This window comes from Lutra lutra, chromosome 7 (assembly GCF_902655055.1).
Source record: "Lutra lutra chromosome 7, mLutLut1.2, whole genome shotgun sequence".
Classification (NCBI taxonomy): domain Eukaryota; kingdom Metazoa; phylum Chordata; class Mammalia; order Carnivora; family Mustelidae; genus Lutra; species Lutra lutra.
The window spans coordinates 9097677-9111897 of NC_062284.1; the positions used below are offsets into that span (position 1 = coordinate 9097677).

The 14221-nt window shown below is 44.2% G+C and overlaps 1 protein-coding gene across 2 annotated transcripts in view; it reads left to right on the forward strand.

The window, feature by feature from the left end:
• Window positions 1-10665: 10665 nt before the first annotated feature.
• KLHL25 (kelch like family member 25) overlaps window positions 10666-14221 on the forward strand; it is a 93623-nt gene continuing 90067 nt past the window's right edge. The window contains exon 1 of one of the 2 annotated variants that reach the window (XM_047737872.1): window positions 10666-10722. The gene's annotated coding sequence lies outside the window, so the exon portion shown is untranslated. The remainder of the gene's footprint in view (window positions 10723-14221) is intronic. The other variant, XM_047737871.1, reaches the window with a different exon arrangement.

Genomic DNA, 14221 nt, shown 5'->3' on the forward strand with positions numbered 1-14221 from the left:
ATAAACATATTTTAATGGCTACTGTGTTAGCTATCCACTACTGCATAACAAATTATTCCAGTCTTAACAAAAAAATGTTATCTCATAGTTTCTATGGGTCAGGAATCCAAGTGTGGCTTAGATGGGTCCTTAGAGTCTAGATCTCTCCCTGGCTGCAGTGAAGGTGTCTGGGCTTGAGTGAGGTAGACCTCACTCAAGTGATTTTTGGCGGGATTCACTGCTCTCTCGCTGTTGGACTGAAGTCCTCAGTTCCTCACTGGTAGTCACCTGGAGACCTTCTTCTGTTCCTTGCCATGGGGACCTCTCTGTAGGGCAGCTCACAACATGGCAGCTGGCTTCATTGGGGTGAGCCTGAGAGAAAATGCTAACCAAGATGGAAGTCACTGTCTTCCGTGACCTAGTCACAGAAAGGGCATCCCATCCCTTGTGTGGTATTCTGTTTATGAAAACCAGCCACTGAAACAAGAGATACTACTACACACCTATTAACACAGCCAACATTCAACATGCTGACAACACCAGTGCTGACCAGGATGTGGAGCAGCAGGAGCTCTCATTCATTGCTGGTGGGAACGCAAAATGATGCATCCACAATGGAAGACAATTTGATGGTTTCTTACAAAACTACACATACTCTCACCCTATGATCCAGTAATCATGCTTTCTGGTATTTACCCAAAGGAGTTGAAAAGTATGTCTACATAAAACCCTGCACATGGCTGTTTACGGCAGCTTTATTCACGATTGCCAAAACATGGAAGCAACCAAGATGTCCTTCGGTAGATCAATGGGAATGAATGAATGAATGGATGAAAGAATGAATACTGTGATACATCCAGACAATGTGAATATTATTTGGCACTAAAAAGATGTGGGCTATCAGGTGGGGCGCCTGGGTGGCTCAGTCAATTAGGCGTCTGCCTTCAGCTCAGATTATAACCTCGGGGTCCTGGGATGGAGCCCCATGTTGGGCTTCCTGCTCAGCAGGGATTCTGCTTCTCCCTCTCCCTCGACCCTTTGCCCCTCACTTTGTGCTCTCTTTCTCTCAAATAAATAAATAAAATATTAAGGAAGAAAGGAAAGAAGGAAGGATGAGAGAGAGAGAGGGAGGAATAAAGAATGAAAGAAAGAAAAAAGGGGGCTATCAAACCATGCAAAGACAAGAAGGAAACTTAAGTGCCTCTTAGGAAGTGAAAGAAGTCAGTTTGAAAGTCTACATGCTGTAGATTTTAGTTACATGACATCTGGAAAAAAGCAAAACTATGGAGACAGTAGAAAGATCACTGGTTGCCAGGAGTTAGAGGAGTGGGGGAATGAGTAGGCAGAGCCTGGGGGATTTTTAGTGGAAACACCCTGTGTGATACTGTAATGATTGATAAATACTATCACACATTTGTTCAAATCCGTAGAATGTCCAACACCAGGAGTGAACCCTAGTGTAAACTAGAAACTCGGGGTGATTCTGATGTGTCCGTGTCATTAATTGCAACCAATGTACTACTTAGTGGGGGATGTTGACGGGAATTCTGTGCATGTGTAAGGACAGGAAACCTACAAAAATCTCTGTAGCTTCCCCTCAATTCTGCGATGAACTTAAAATTGCTCTAGGGGCGCCTGGGTGGCTCAGTGGATTAAACCTCTGCCTTTGGCTCAGGTCATGGTCTCGGGGTCCTGGGATAGAGCCCCGTGTCAGGCTCTCTGCTCGACGGGGAGCCTGCTTCCTCCTCTCTCTGCCTGCCTCTCTGCCTACTTGTGATCTCTCTCTCTGTCAAATTAATAAATAAAATCTTTAAAAAATAAATAAATAAAATTGCTCTTAAAAATGTCTTTGAATGATTTTTGTAATTAAGCCACTAGCAAAAAAAAATTTTTTTTAAAGATGGTTTGATAGAGAAGAAAAATAATAATAAAATAAAATATAAATAAATAGTCACTAGCCTAGACCATACTCAAAGAGAGGGGATTTTACACGGGTATGAACACCAAGGGTGGGGATCACTGGGGACCATCTTAGAAGTTGGCCTCCCACAGCTCCCATGCTTTAAGCACTCTCCCAACACCTGTCTAGGAATTCTATACTCACTAATTCATGGAGTCCTTAGAACAATCTTGTGAAGAATTAAAAATTCCAACAATTTAGAAATAGAACTACCCTATGATCCAGCGGTCCCACTTCTGGGTATTTATCCAAAGGAAATGAAGTCAGGGTCTCAAAGAAATAATCTGCATTCCCATGCTCTTTGCAGCATGACTCACCATAGCCAAGGTAAGGAAACCACCTACGTATCAGACAACAGATGAACGGATGAAGACGGTGTGATAGGAGATACATATCTCGATATAGATACACACGATGCGATGTTCTTCAACCATGAGAAAGGAAAATCCTGCCACTCGCCCCATCTTGGACAGAACTTGTGGGCATTAGGTTAAGCGAAAGCAGTCAGAGAGAGAAAAACAAATACTGTATGATCTCACTTACAGGTGGAATCTAAAAAAGCTGAACTCACAGAAACAGGAAGTGGGATGGTGGTTACATGGGCCTGGGGAGGTGGGGGAATGCGGAGATGTTAGTCAAAGGGCAACAAACATTCAGTCAGAAGATGAGTGAGTTCTGGGGATTGAAGGTACAGCATGGCAATTATGGTGAATAATACTCTATTATTTACCTGAAGGTTGCTAAGAGAGTTGATCTTAAATGTGCTCACCACACACAAAAATGGTAATTATGTGACATGATGGAGGTTGAGTAATGCTCTAATGGTAATCACATTGCAACATGTAAGCATAGAGAATCAACACATTGTACACCCTAAATTTACACAGTGTTGTAGGTCAATTATATCTCAGTACACCTGGGAAATTTTGTAATTAAAAAAAGAGGGGGCACCTGGGGGGCTCAGTGGGTTAAGCCTCTGCCTTCAGCTCAGGTCATGATCTCAGGGTCCTGGGATCGCACCCCACATCGGGCTCTCTGCTCAGCAGGGAGGCTGCTTCCCCCTCCCTCTCTCTGCCTGCCTCTCTGCCTACTTGTGATCTCGCTCTCTGTCAAACAAATAAATAAAATCTTAAAAAAAAAAAAAAGCAAGAAAGAAAGAAAGAAAGAAAGAGGGGTGCCTGAGTGGCTCAGTCAGTGAAGTGTCCAACTCTTGGTCATGATCTCAGGGTCATGAGATCCAGCCCCTGGTGGACCTCTGCACTGAGCATGGAGCCTGCTTAAGATTCTCTCTCGGGATGGCTCAGTCAGTTAAGCGTCTCAGGTCATGATCCCAGAGTCCTGGGATCGAGCCCCATGTCAGGGTCCCTGCTCCACAGAGAGTCTGCTTCTCCCTCTGCCCCTCCTCCTACTGATTCTCTCAATCTCTCTCTCTCTCTCAAATAATAGATTAATTTAAAAAAATATTCTCTCTCTCTCTCCCTCTCGGTCTGCCCCTCCCCACCCTGCTCATGTGCAGTCTATCTCTAGGAAGAAGGGTTGGGGGAGAAAAAGAAAGAAGGAAGAGAGAGAGAGAGAAAGGAGAAAGGAGAAAGGAAAAAAGGAAAGAATCAAAAGATTACAGCTGATGGGGAATGGGGCGGGGGTGGGGGAGGGAATAATGTCTTTGAAGCCAGGTGGCCAGAAGGCACAATGTTACTCCCTCCCCCAGCCCCCACCATTGCTACTGATTGCTCAGCAAGACACTTGTCTGCATAGATCCTGCTTCTGCCCATTTGTGAGCAGACAGCCTCCTACAACCAGCTGTTGGAAAGAGCACTGGGGACAGACTCACTGGTGCAAATGTAAAGGGCTACAGTCCCATTGTCAGGATGGGGGACAAGGGCAAGGACATGCCTCACTTCCCTGGGCCCCAGCCAGGACGTGGCCAACACCAAATCCTGTAGCTCCTGGCCATGCACAACTCTTTTGACTCCAAAGGGGATTTTGAACTTTCCATCTGGTCCTGCCCCTGCCCAGCAGAGCCCTAAGACACAGTTCCAATCAGCATGAAGAATATTTACCAGCTGCCCCGGTCTCCCGAGCACTTCCTTGCCATCTTGAAGAAGTTGGACGAAGAAGCTATCTTTCATTTGCCATCCCTTGGCATGAATTTTGCATTAAGCTGAATCCCATTAGATTCAAGCTTACGTCGTTCCCTCCAAGACAATGCTCTCCACTCACTGGCATGCGTGTGCTTATAGGAGGGGTCCCCAAGGGTCCAGGGGCTCCTGGCACATCTTGAGAGTGTTTTTATGCACACTCAAGCCTTCAGTGCTTGGGAGTTAAATCTGAAAATGAAACCTCTTTTAGATTTATGTTATTAATAAAGCAGGCTTTCTCTTTGCGTGAGGGCGAATGACTAGACAGACTTTCAGCTGAGTGTCTGGCGTGGTTCAGCACCATGGAAGGCTGTGTGCCTAGAGGACAGGGTTGAGAGTGGTCTTGTGAATGGAGGAAGAGGCCACATGCACAGTGCCCTCAGGGCTGTGGGTCCCACTGGGTTTCAGTGCCCTCCACATGGATATAAAGTCAGCCCCATAGCTCCCAAATGAGCCCCTTGTGAGGTTTATCATGCAGGGAATCTAACTCCTGAGCTCAAAGCAGGAGGTTGCCCACGTAGGCATCCCCATGTTTATCACTGAGTGCCTGGGAAGGGGGAACTCCTCGATGGCATTGGCTGTCAACGGCACACCCGAATGACTGTTCACTCCATGGGCCACCTCTGTCCCCACAGGTCTTCTGAGAAGAGTGAGCATGCTAAGAACCGGTATACTGTGGTCTGATGCCAATGTGGGATGGGGCCAGGCTTCTGCCTCTCCAGGCCACCGCAGGGGACGCTGCCGGTGCTGGTCTGTGGACCACACTTTAAGTAACAGAAGGCAGCTCGGAAGGCACGAAATGACAAGGACACGGCAAGGTACTACGAGGGTTGGGCACTCACTCACTCTGCCCTCCTGCCCTAAGTGTACATTTCTAAGCAGGCAGTGAAACTGAGAAGGAGTACAGAAAAAGGCTCTCATTCTTGTCCTGGTTCCTCTATCAGCCCGTTCTTTGACTCCCGGCAAGTCTCCCGGTCAAATGCCCCAACTACCACAGCACGCCAAGCATCTCAAAGACAAAGAGATCTGAGAGCATTCTGAAAATCACAAAAGAGGACATAAGCACAAGGTCAAAGAATCATGACCTTGGGGCACCTGGCTGGCTCGGTCAGTGGAGCATGCAACTTCTTAATCTCAGGGCTGTGAATTCAAGCCCCACACTGGGTGTAGAATGACTTAAAAATAAAATCTTTAGGGAGCACCTGGGTGGCTCATTTGGTTAGGCATCTGACTCTTTTTTTCGTTAACACATAATGTATTATTTGTTTCAGCAGTTCAGGTCTGTGATTCATCTGTCCTACGCAACTCACAGCACTCAACATAGCACATACCCTCCCCAGTGTCCATCACCCAGCCACTCCATCCCTCCCACCACCCTCCCCTCCAGCAACTTTTAGTTTGTTTCCTGAAATTAAGAGTCTTATGCTTTGTCTCCCTTCCTGATCCCATCTTGTTTCATTTTTTCCTTCCCTAACTCCCAAGCCCCCGCGCTGCCTCTTAAATTTCTCATATCAGAGAGATCATATGATAGCTCTCTTTCTGTGATTGACTTATTTTGCTTAACATAATACCCTCAAGGGGCACCTGGGTGGCTCAGTCGGTTAAGCATCTGCCTTCAGCTTGGGTCGTGATCCTGGGATCCTGGGATCAAGCCCCACATCGGGCTCTCTGCTCAATGGGGAGCCTGCTTTCCTCTCTCTCTCTGCCTGCTGCTCTGCCTACTTGTGATCTCTCTCTCAGTCAAATAAATAAATAAATAAATAATCATTTTTTAAAAATACCCTCTAATTCCATCCACGTTGTTGCAAATGTCAAGATTTCATTTTTATGGCTGTATAGTATTCCATTTTATATATATATATATATATATATATATATATATATATATATATATACATACACACACACACACACACACACACACACCACATTTTCTTTATCCATTCTTCTGTTGATGGACATCCAGGCTCTTCCCATAGTTTAGATATTATGGACATTGCTGCTATAAACATTCAGGTGCACAAGCCCCTTCGGATCACTACCTTTGTATCTTTAGGGTAGATACTCAGTACTGTGATTGCTGGGTCATAGGGTTGCTCTATTTTCAACTTTTTGAAGTGTGGGGGAACCTCCATACTATTTTCCAGAGTGGCTGCACCAGCTTGCATTCCCATCAACAATGTAGGAAGGTTCCCCTTTCTCCACATCCTCGCCAACACCTGTTGTTTCCCAACTGGTTAATTTTGGCCATTCTGACTGGTGTGAGGTGGTATCTCACTGTGGTTTTGATTTGTAATTCCCTGATTCCAAGTGATGTGGAGCACTTTTTCATGTGTCTGTTGGCCATCTGGATGTCTTCTTTGCAGAAATATCTGTTCATGTCTTCTGCCCATTTCTTGATTGGATTATTTGTTCTTTGGGTGTTGAGTTTGATAAGTATTTCATAGATTTTGGATACTAGCTCTTTATCTGATATGTTATTTGTGAATATCTTCTACCATCTGTTGGTTGTCTTTGGTTTGGTTGATGGTTTCCTTTGCTGTGCAAAAGCTTTTTCTCTTGATGAAGTCCCAATAGCTCATTTTTGCCCTTGCTTCCCTTGCCTTTAGCAATGTTTCTGGGAAGAAGTTGCTGCAGCTGAGGTCGAAGAGGTTGCTGCCTGTGTTCTCCTCAATGATTTGGATGGATTCCTGTCTCACATTGAGGTCTTTCATCCATTTTGAGTCTATTTGTGTGTGTGGTATACAGAAATGGTCCAGTTTCATTCTTCTGCATGTGGCTGTCCAATTTTCCCAACACCATTTGTTGAAGAGGCTGTCTTTTTTCCTTTGGACATGCTTTCCTGCTTTGCCAAAGATTAATTGACCATAGAGTTGAGGGTCCATTTCTGGGCTCTCTATTCTGTTCCATTGATCTATGTGTCTGTTTTTGTGCCAGTACCATGCTGTCTTGATGATGACAGCTTTGTAATAGAGCTTGAAGTCCGGAATTGTGATGCCTCCAACTTTGGTTTTCTTTTTCAACATTCCTCTGGCTATTTGGGGTCTTTTCTAATACCATATAAATTTTAGGATTATTTTTTCCATTTCTTTGAAAAAATTGATGATATTTTGGTAGGGATTGCGTTGAGTGTGTAGATTCCTCTAGGTAGCATAGACATTTTCATAACATTTGTTCTTCCAGTCTATGAGCATGGAACATTTTTCCATTTCTTTGTGTCTTCCTCAATTTCTTTCATGAGTACTTTACAGTTTTCTGAGTACAGATTTTTTGCCTCTTTGGTGAGATTCATTCCTAGGTATCTTATGCTCTTGGGTGCAATGGTAAGTGGGATTGACTTCTTAATTTCTCTTTTTTCTGTCTTGCTGTTGGTATATAGAAATCAACTGATTTCTGTGCATTGATTTTATATCTTGACACTTTACTGAATTCCTGTATGAGTTCTAGCAGTTATGCAGTGCAGTCTTTTGGGTTTTTCACATAAAGTGTCATATCATCTGCAATGAGTGAGAGTTTGACTTCTTCTTTGCTGATTTGGATGGCTTTTATTTCTTTTTGTTGTCTGATTGCTGAGGCTAGGACTTCTAGTACTATGTTGAATAGCAGTGGTGACAGTGGACATCCTTGCTGTGTTTCTGACCTTAGGGGAAAAGCTCTCAGTTTTTCCCCATTGAGAATGATATTCGCTGAATGGGTTTTTCATAGATGGGTTTGATGATACTGAGGTATGTATCCTCTATCCCTACACTGTGAAGAGTTTTGATCAAGAAAGGATGCTGTACTTTGTCAAATACTTTTCATCTTCTATCGAGACTATCATATGGTTCTTGTTCTTTCTTTTATTAATGTGTTGTATCACATTGATTGATTTACAGATGTTGAACCAACCCTGCAACCCAGAAATAAATCCCACTTGGTTGTGGTGGATAATCCTCTTAATGTACTGTTGAGTCCTATTGGCTAGTATTTTGGTGAGAATTTTGCATCCAAATTCATCAGGGATATTGGTCTGTAATTCTCCTTTTTGATGGGGTCTTTGTCTGGTTTTGGGATCAAGGTAATGCTGGCCTCATCAGATGAGTTTGGAAGTTTTCCTTCCATTTCTATTTTTTGGAACAGTTTCAGGAGAATAGCTATTCATTCTTCTTTAAATGTTTGGTAGAATTCTCCTGGGAAGCTTCCTAGCCCTGGGCTCTTGTTTGTTGGGAGATTTTTGATGACTGCTTCAATCTCCTTACTGGTTAGGGGTCTGTTCAGGTTTTCTTTCTTCCTGGTTCAGTTTTGGTAGATTATAGATCTCTAGGAATATCCATTTCTTTCAGACTGTGAAGTTTGCTGGAGATTTTTGATGACTGCTTCAATCTCCTTACTGGTTAGGGGTCTGTTCAGGTTTTCTTTCTTCCTGGTTCAGTTTTGGTAGATTATAGATCTCTAGGAATATCCATTTCTTTCAGACTGTGAAGTTTGCTGGTGTACAGTGGCTCATGATATATTCTTATAATTGTTTGTATTTCTTTGGTGCTGGTTGTGATCTCTCCTCTTTCATTCATTTTTATTCATTTTATTAATTTGGGTCCTTTCTCTTTTCTTTTTGATAAGTCTGGCCAGGGGTTTATCAATCATATTAATTCTTTCAAAGAAGCGCTCCTAGTTTCATTGATCTGTTCTAGTGTTCTTTTGGTTTCTGTTTCACTGATTTCTGCTCTGATCTTTATTATTTCTCTTTTCTTGCTGGGTTTAGGCTTTATTTGCTGTTCTCCCTCCAGCTCCTTTAGGTGTAGGGTTGGGTTGTGTATTTGAGAACTTTCTTGTTTCTTGAGAAAAGCTTGTATTGCTAAATACTTTCCTCTCAGGACTGCCTTAGCTGTATCCCAAAGATTTTGAACAGTTGTGTTTTCATTTTCATCTGTTTCCATGAGGTTTTTTTTTAAGATTTTATTTATTTATTTGACAGACAGAGATCACAAGTAGGCAGAGAGGCAGGCAGAGAGAGAGGAGGAACCAGGCTCCCTGCTGAGCAGAGAGCTCAATGTGGGGCTCGATCCCAGGACTCTGGGATCATGACCTGAGCTGAAGGCAGAGACTTAACCCACTGAGCCACCCAGGCACCCCTGTTTCCATGAATTTTTTAATTTTTCTTTAATTTCCTGGTTAGCCCATTCATTCTTAAGTAAGATGCTCTTTAGTCTCCATGTATTTGAGTTCTTTCCAACTTTCCTCTTGTGATTGAGTTCAAGCTTTAGAGCATTGTGGTCTGAAAATATGTAGGGAACGATCCCAATCTTTTGGTACCAGTTGAGACCTGATTTGTGACCCAGGATGTGACCTATTTTGGAGAATGTTCCATGTGCACTAGAGAAGAATGTGTATGCTGTTGCTTTGGGATGGAATTTTCTGACTGTATCTGTAATGTCCACCTTGTCCAGTGTGTCATTTAAAGCATTTATTTCCTTGTTCTTTTGTTTAGGTGATCTGTCCATTTTAGTGAAATGGGTGTTAAAGTCCCCTACTATTATTGTATTATTCTCTATGTGTTTCCTTGATTTTGTTATTAATTGATTTATATAATCCATATACATATGTGTGTGTGTGTGTGTGTGTGTGTGTGTATACACACACATATATGATTAGACTGGTGAATAGAACAGAGCCACACACTTGATTTTGGGTGTATTTTGTTCTGTTAGAAGAAACTGCCTCCCAAAATTTTAAAGAAAGAAAAACATATATATATATATATATACACACAAAAATAAGGGTGAACATGATGGAGGGATGGAATATGACTATAAATATAAAAATTAAAAAAGATTTTTGAAAAGGAATTGATAAGATAAGAAATTGGTTGAAAAAAAAGAGGAGAGAATGTAATAGGCTGGAGACTAGAACAAAGCCATATGCTAGATTTTGGGTATATTTTGATCTTTTAGAAGAAACTGTATCTCAAAATTTTAAAGAAAGAAAAATGTATATGTATACAAAAAACAAGGTTAAATACAATGAGGGGATAGAATATGATTATAACAATGAAAACTTAAAAACATTTTTAAAAGGGTATTGATAAGATACAATAGTTTAAAAAGGTTAAAACAGGAAAGAGGAAAAAAATTTTTTTTAAAAGAGTAATAAGAAAAAAATAAAATTAAAAAATTTTAACTATGAAAGAAAAAGCCATGAATTCTACGTGCTGCTTTCCCCTAGCTCTGAATTTCTATAGTTCTCATTGACACTTGAACTCGGTCTTGGCGGGATGTTCTTGCTGATCTGCGGGAGGGGTCTGTTGCTGTGATTCTCAAATCTCTTTGCGGGGACCGGAATTGCGACGCCCTTGCCTAGGGCCAGGCTAAGTCATCTGCTTGCTTTGCTCTCGGAGCTTTTGTTCCCTGAGCACTTTCCGTAGAGCTTGGAGGACGGGAATGAAGATGGCGGCCGCCCAGTCTCCGCCCAGAGGAGCCGAGAGAGCTCGGGGCACCACTCCTCAGTGCAGCCTCAGAGAAAAGCGCTCAATCCCTCCCATCTCCCTGGTCTCGGGCCGCGCTCCGAGATCACCCGGCCTGTGACCAGGCATTTCTGTCTCTGGCGCTCGGCCCCGTTTGGAGTCTCCAAACCCAGCAGATTCCTGCCGCAGACTCCCGAAGGAGGAAGGTGAGTCTCCCCGGATCTGCCAATTGCGGGGTCCCTGCTCAAAGACCAGTGGTCCGACTGAGCCACAGGTCAGTTTAAGGTGACCCCGAGCTGAGAGCTCACTCCTGGGCTCCATCTCTGTAGTCGGCTTACCCGCTCCGATACCTGCGAGCTCTGCCACATTCAAACACCCCCGATCCTTCTGTGACCCCACAGGTCCTGAGACCACACTGTCCCCGCAAGGGCTCCACCCCCGCTTAGCCTCTGGAGCAACGTCCCTCAGTGGCACAGACTTCTAAAAGTTCACTTTTGTGCTCCGTTGCTCCACCGCTTGCCAGGAGCCAGCCCCTCCCCCTGCAGTCTATCTTCCCGTTGTCTCGGATTCACTTCTCCGCAAGTCCTACCTTCCAGAAAGTGGTCGCTTTTCTGTTCCTAGAATTGCTGCTCTTCTTCCCTTCAAACTCCTGTTGGGTTTGTAGGTGTTCAGAATGGTCTGATAACTCTCTAGCTGAATCCCTGGGACCCGACAATTTGGGTCTCATACTCCTCCACCAGCTTGCTCCTTTAGGCATCTGACCTCCCGGCCTCAAGGTCATGCGATCAAGCCCCACATTGGGCTCTGTGCTCATCGGGGAATCTGGTAGAGATTCTCTCTCTCCCTCTGCTCCCCTCCACTCAGGTTTGCACTCTCTGTCAAATAAATAAATAAATATTTTAAAAATAAAATAAAATAAAACCTTTAAAAAAAAAAAGGACCATGAACAAAAGCTCAAGGTTTATAGCAATGTGATGCACCCCGGACCCCATTCTCATGAGCAGCTGTACGGGTCCCTTACAGTGTCAGGCACCATTAACAATTCAGAGAAGTCCCATAGGCTCTTCTCAGTGCCTCCCTGGTTGCACAGCCTGGGTCCCCATCAGCATGGTTATCCCCAAAGCAAGAGGCTTTCCAAAGGAATGTCAGACCACCTCTTAGGTATTCAAACCCTAAGGGCTATGTTTGCCTGTTTTTTTAAGCCATCAGCCCCTAAGGAGGTTGTAGGGAAAGTGTGTCCTTCTCAAATTGTGGGCAGTGAAGTGAATACAAGTTAGTACCATCCCCATGTGACACAGAAGGAAACAGAAGGATGAGGAATAAAGGTGGGGAGTGGGTCAGGATGGAGGGCCCTGCTGTGGAGGGAGGAACACCCAGGAATCACCAGGTGCCTACAGCCCCTGGGTCTCGCTTTCGGCTTCTACATCACTGCCCCTGCCGCCATCACCCCATCATCAGCAAACACACACAGAGACCCTGTTCCAGACCCAGTGTTCGAGGGGTGGGGGGCTGTTGGCTAGCAGAGATAGTGATGAATCAAGCAAAACTAAAAACACATCCCTTCTCTCCAGCGACATAAAGCTAAGTGTAGGGATAAGGGATATCCCACACGAAAACCACAATAAAATGGCAGAATATGCCAAGTGGCCAGGATACTAAGTGCTGAGTAGGCCTCTGAGAGAGAGGTTCCCGGGCTCTGACAGAGGAAGGCATTGCTGACCTGTGGTTGCAATAGAAGGAAAGAAGGAAAACAGTTCATCGCAGCAGCTTGAGGCCCTGTGATCAGGCTCGTCATCCTGTAGCAACCGCATTTTGCTGCAGGCCACATGCTTGGCAGAGTGCCTTCAGCCCTGGGTGCCTGGGTCAGCAGGAGGAGCTGGACAATACTGCCCCCCAGAGGCCAAGTGAGAAACGTCCCTGAATATTGGAGACCCAGCCAATGCGCAGCCACTACCTTGATGGACTGGAGTTCTGGTCCTCTGTGAAAAAACATTTGAGCCGTCTCACAGTTAGACGTGTACGGATCATTTGCTGGGCTGGGGATTCCCCTGGGTGGGGCCTGACCTTGAAGCCCAAAGGAAAAATCAGCCCAGGTGCTCCTGTCTGAGAGCAGGGCCAGGGAGCTGGAGCGGACAGGGACAGCATGAGGCTGGCCAGACCATCACTATCCCTGCCTTCACCCTCGGATTAAGAGGGCTGGGCTCTAAGGAAAGAATTTGGCCACTAGGTGTGTGTGCACACGCTCACACACACTGCTGGGAACTCTGGGAAAAACTGAGTGAAAAATGCAAACCCTTTCTCCACCTGCCAGTAAGCACGCTTCAAGAGGAAGGAGGGCTGGACAGAAGCTCAGGGTAGAGCCCAGTGGTCAGCGGGCAGAGGACAGGTGAACAGCCCCTGCCAACTCTGCCCAAGCCCAGGACACACCTGCCACCTATCCACCAGAGGGGGATTCTACTACCTTCATTCTTACAGATGAGAAAATTCTGTGATGAGAAAGACTGTCAGTTTCCCAGGGCCACTGATTTAATTAGGGACAAAGCCAAAGTCCATGCTGTCCGTCGGTGACTTCAGTCTCTCTGGGTGCGGCAGACAGCGTCGGAACTAGCATTCAGGAGTAAATATTAACAAAGAAAATAAATTCCATTACTAGAATCCTAATGAGGGGGGAAAAAAAGTATAGCTACATATGCCTGAAGTTTGAATGTGTAGGAAACTAAAGTCAAATTACCTTCATGCAGATCAACTGAGGACATCCTAAAAATTGCAAACTCCAGGTGTTGAGGGAAGTTCTAATGCAAAACTGCCCCCACCCTGCTGTCTTCTTTCTACATTTATTTCTGCTATACATTTCCTCTGCTGTGTTGGAAGATGTATGGCCATAGAGGAAGTATTTAAATTCTTATCCCAAAGCAGAGAAGGGGAGTCAGCCAAATATAGAGATCTCTTATTTTCCTAATGAGAAAATGTTATTAAAAAAAATTTGGTGGTCCATTCAAATATGCAAACTTTCTAGGAATGTGGAAGGAAGAGTCAAATGTCTACTTATAAATATTTCATTTATTAACTTCAGTGCTAAATGTTTTACAGAGGCACAACTTTTTACACCATGTATTATTATAATAAGTCTAAAACTGGGCCATAGTTCCTTCATGGCCCCACATTCATCTGCCAATCACAGCATCCTTTATGGCCACTTATACTCGGGATGGATGGTGCCTGTCTTAAATCTTGATGCTCTAACTGAAGGAAATGCAAGGTGCAAAAAAAATGCAAAACCTAAGACAGACCTATGGAATTTGCCAGACAATTCTTCCTGGTTGTGTTTTTCTTAATTTTACAGGATCGGGAATTTTTTTTTTTAAATACAATTTTTTTTTTTTATTTGACAGAGAGAAATCACAAGTAGGCAGAGAGGCAGGCAGAGAGAGAGGAGGAAGCAGGCTCCCCACTGAGCAGACAGCCCGATGTGGGGCTTGAACCCAGGACCTGGGATCATGACCTGAGCCGAAGGCAGCGGCTTAACCCACTGAGCCACCCAGGCACCCCAGGATCGGGAATTTTGAGAAAAAGTTTGCACAACCTCTCATTATTGTTAGAGATGCCACTCCAGAATGAATCCTCACCAACTGTTGGAAAATTTTAACATTTTAACAATACCATTTCTTGAGAATTGCTTTAATTTTTAATTATCTCATTATTTGA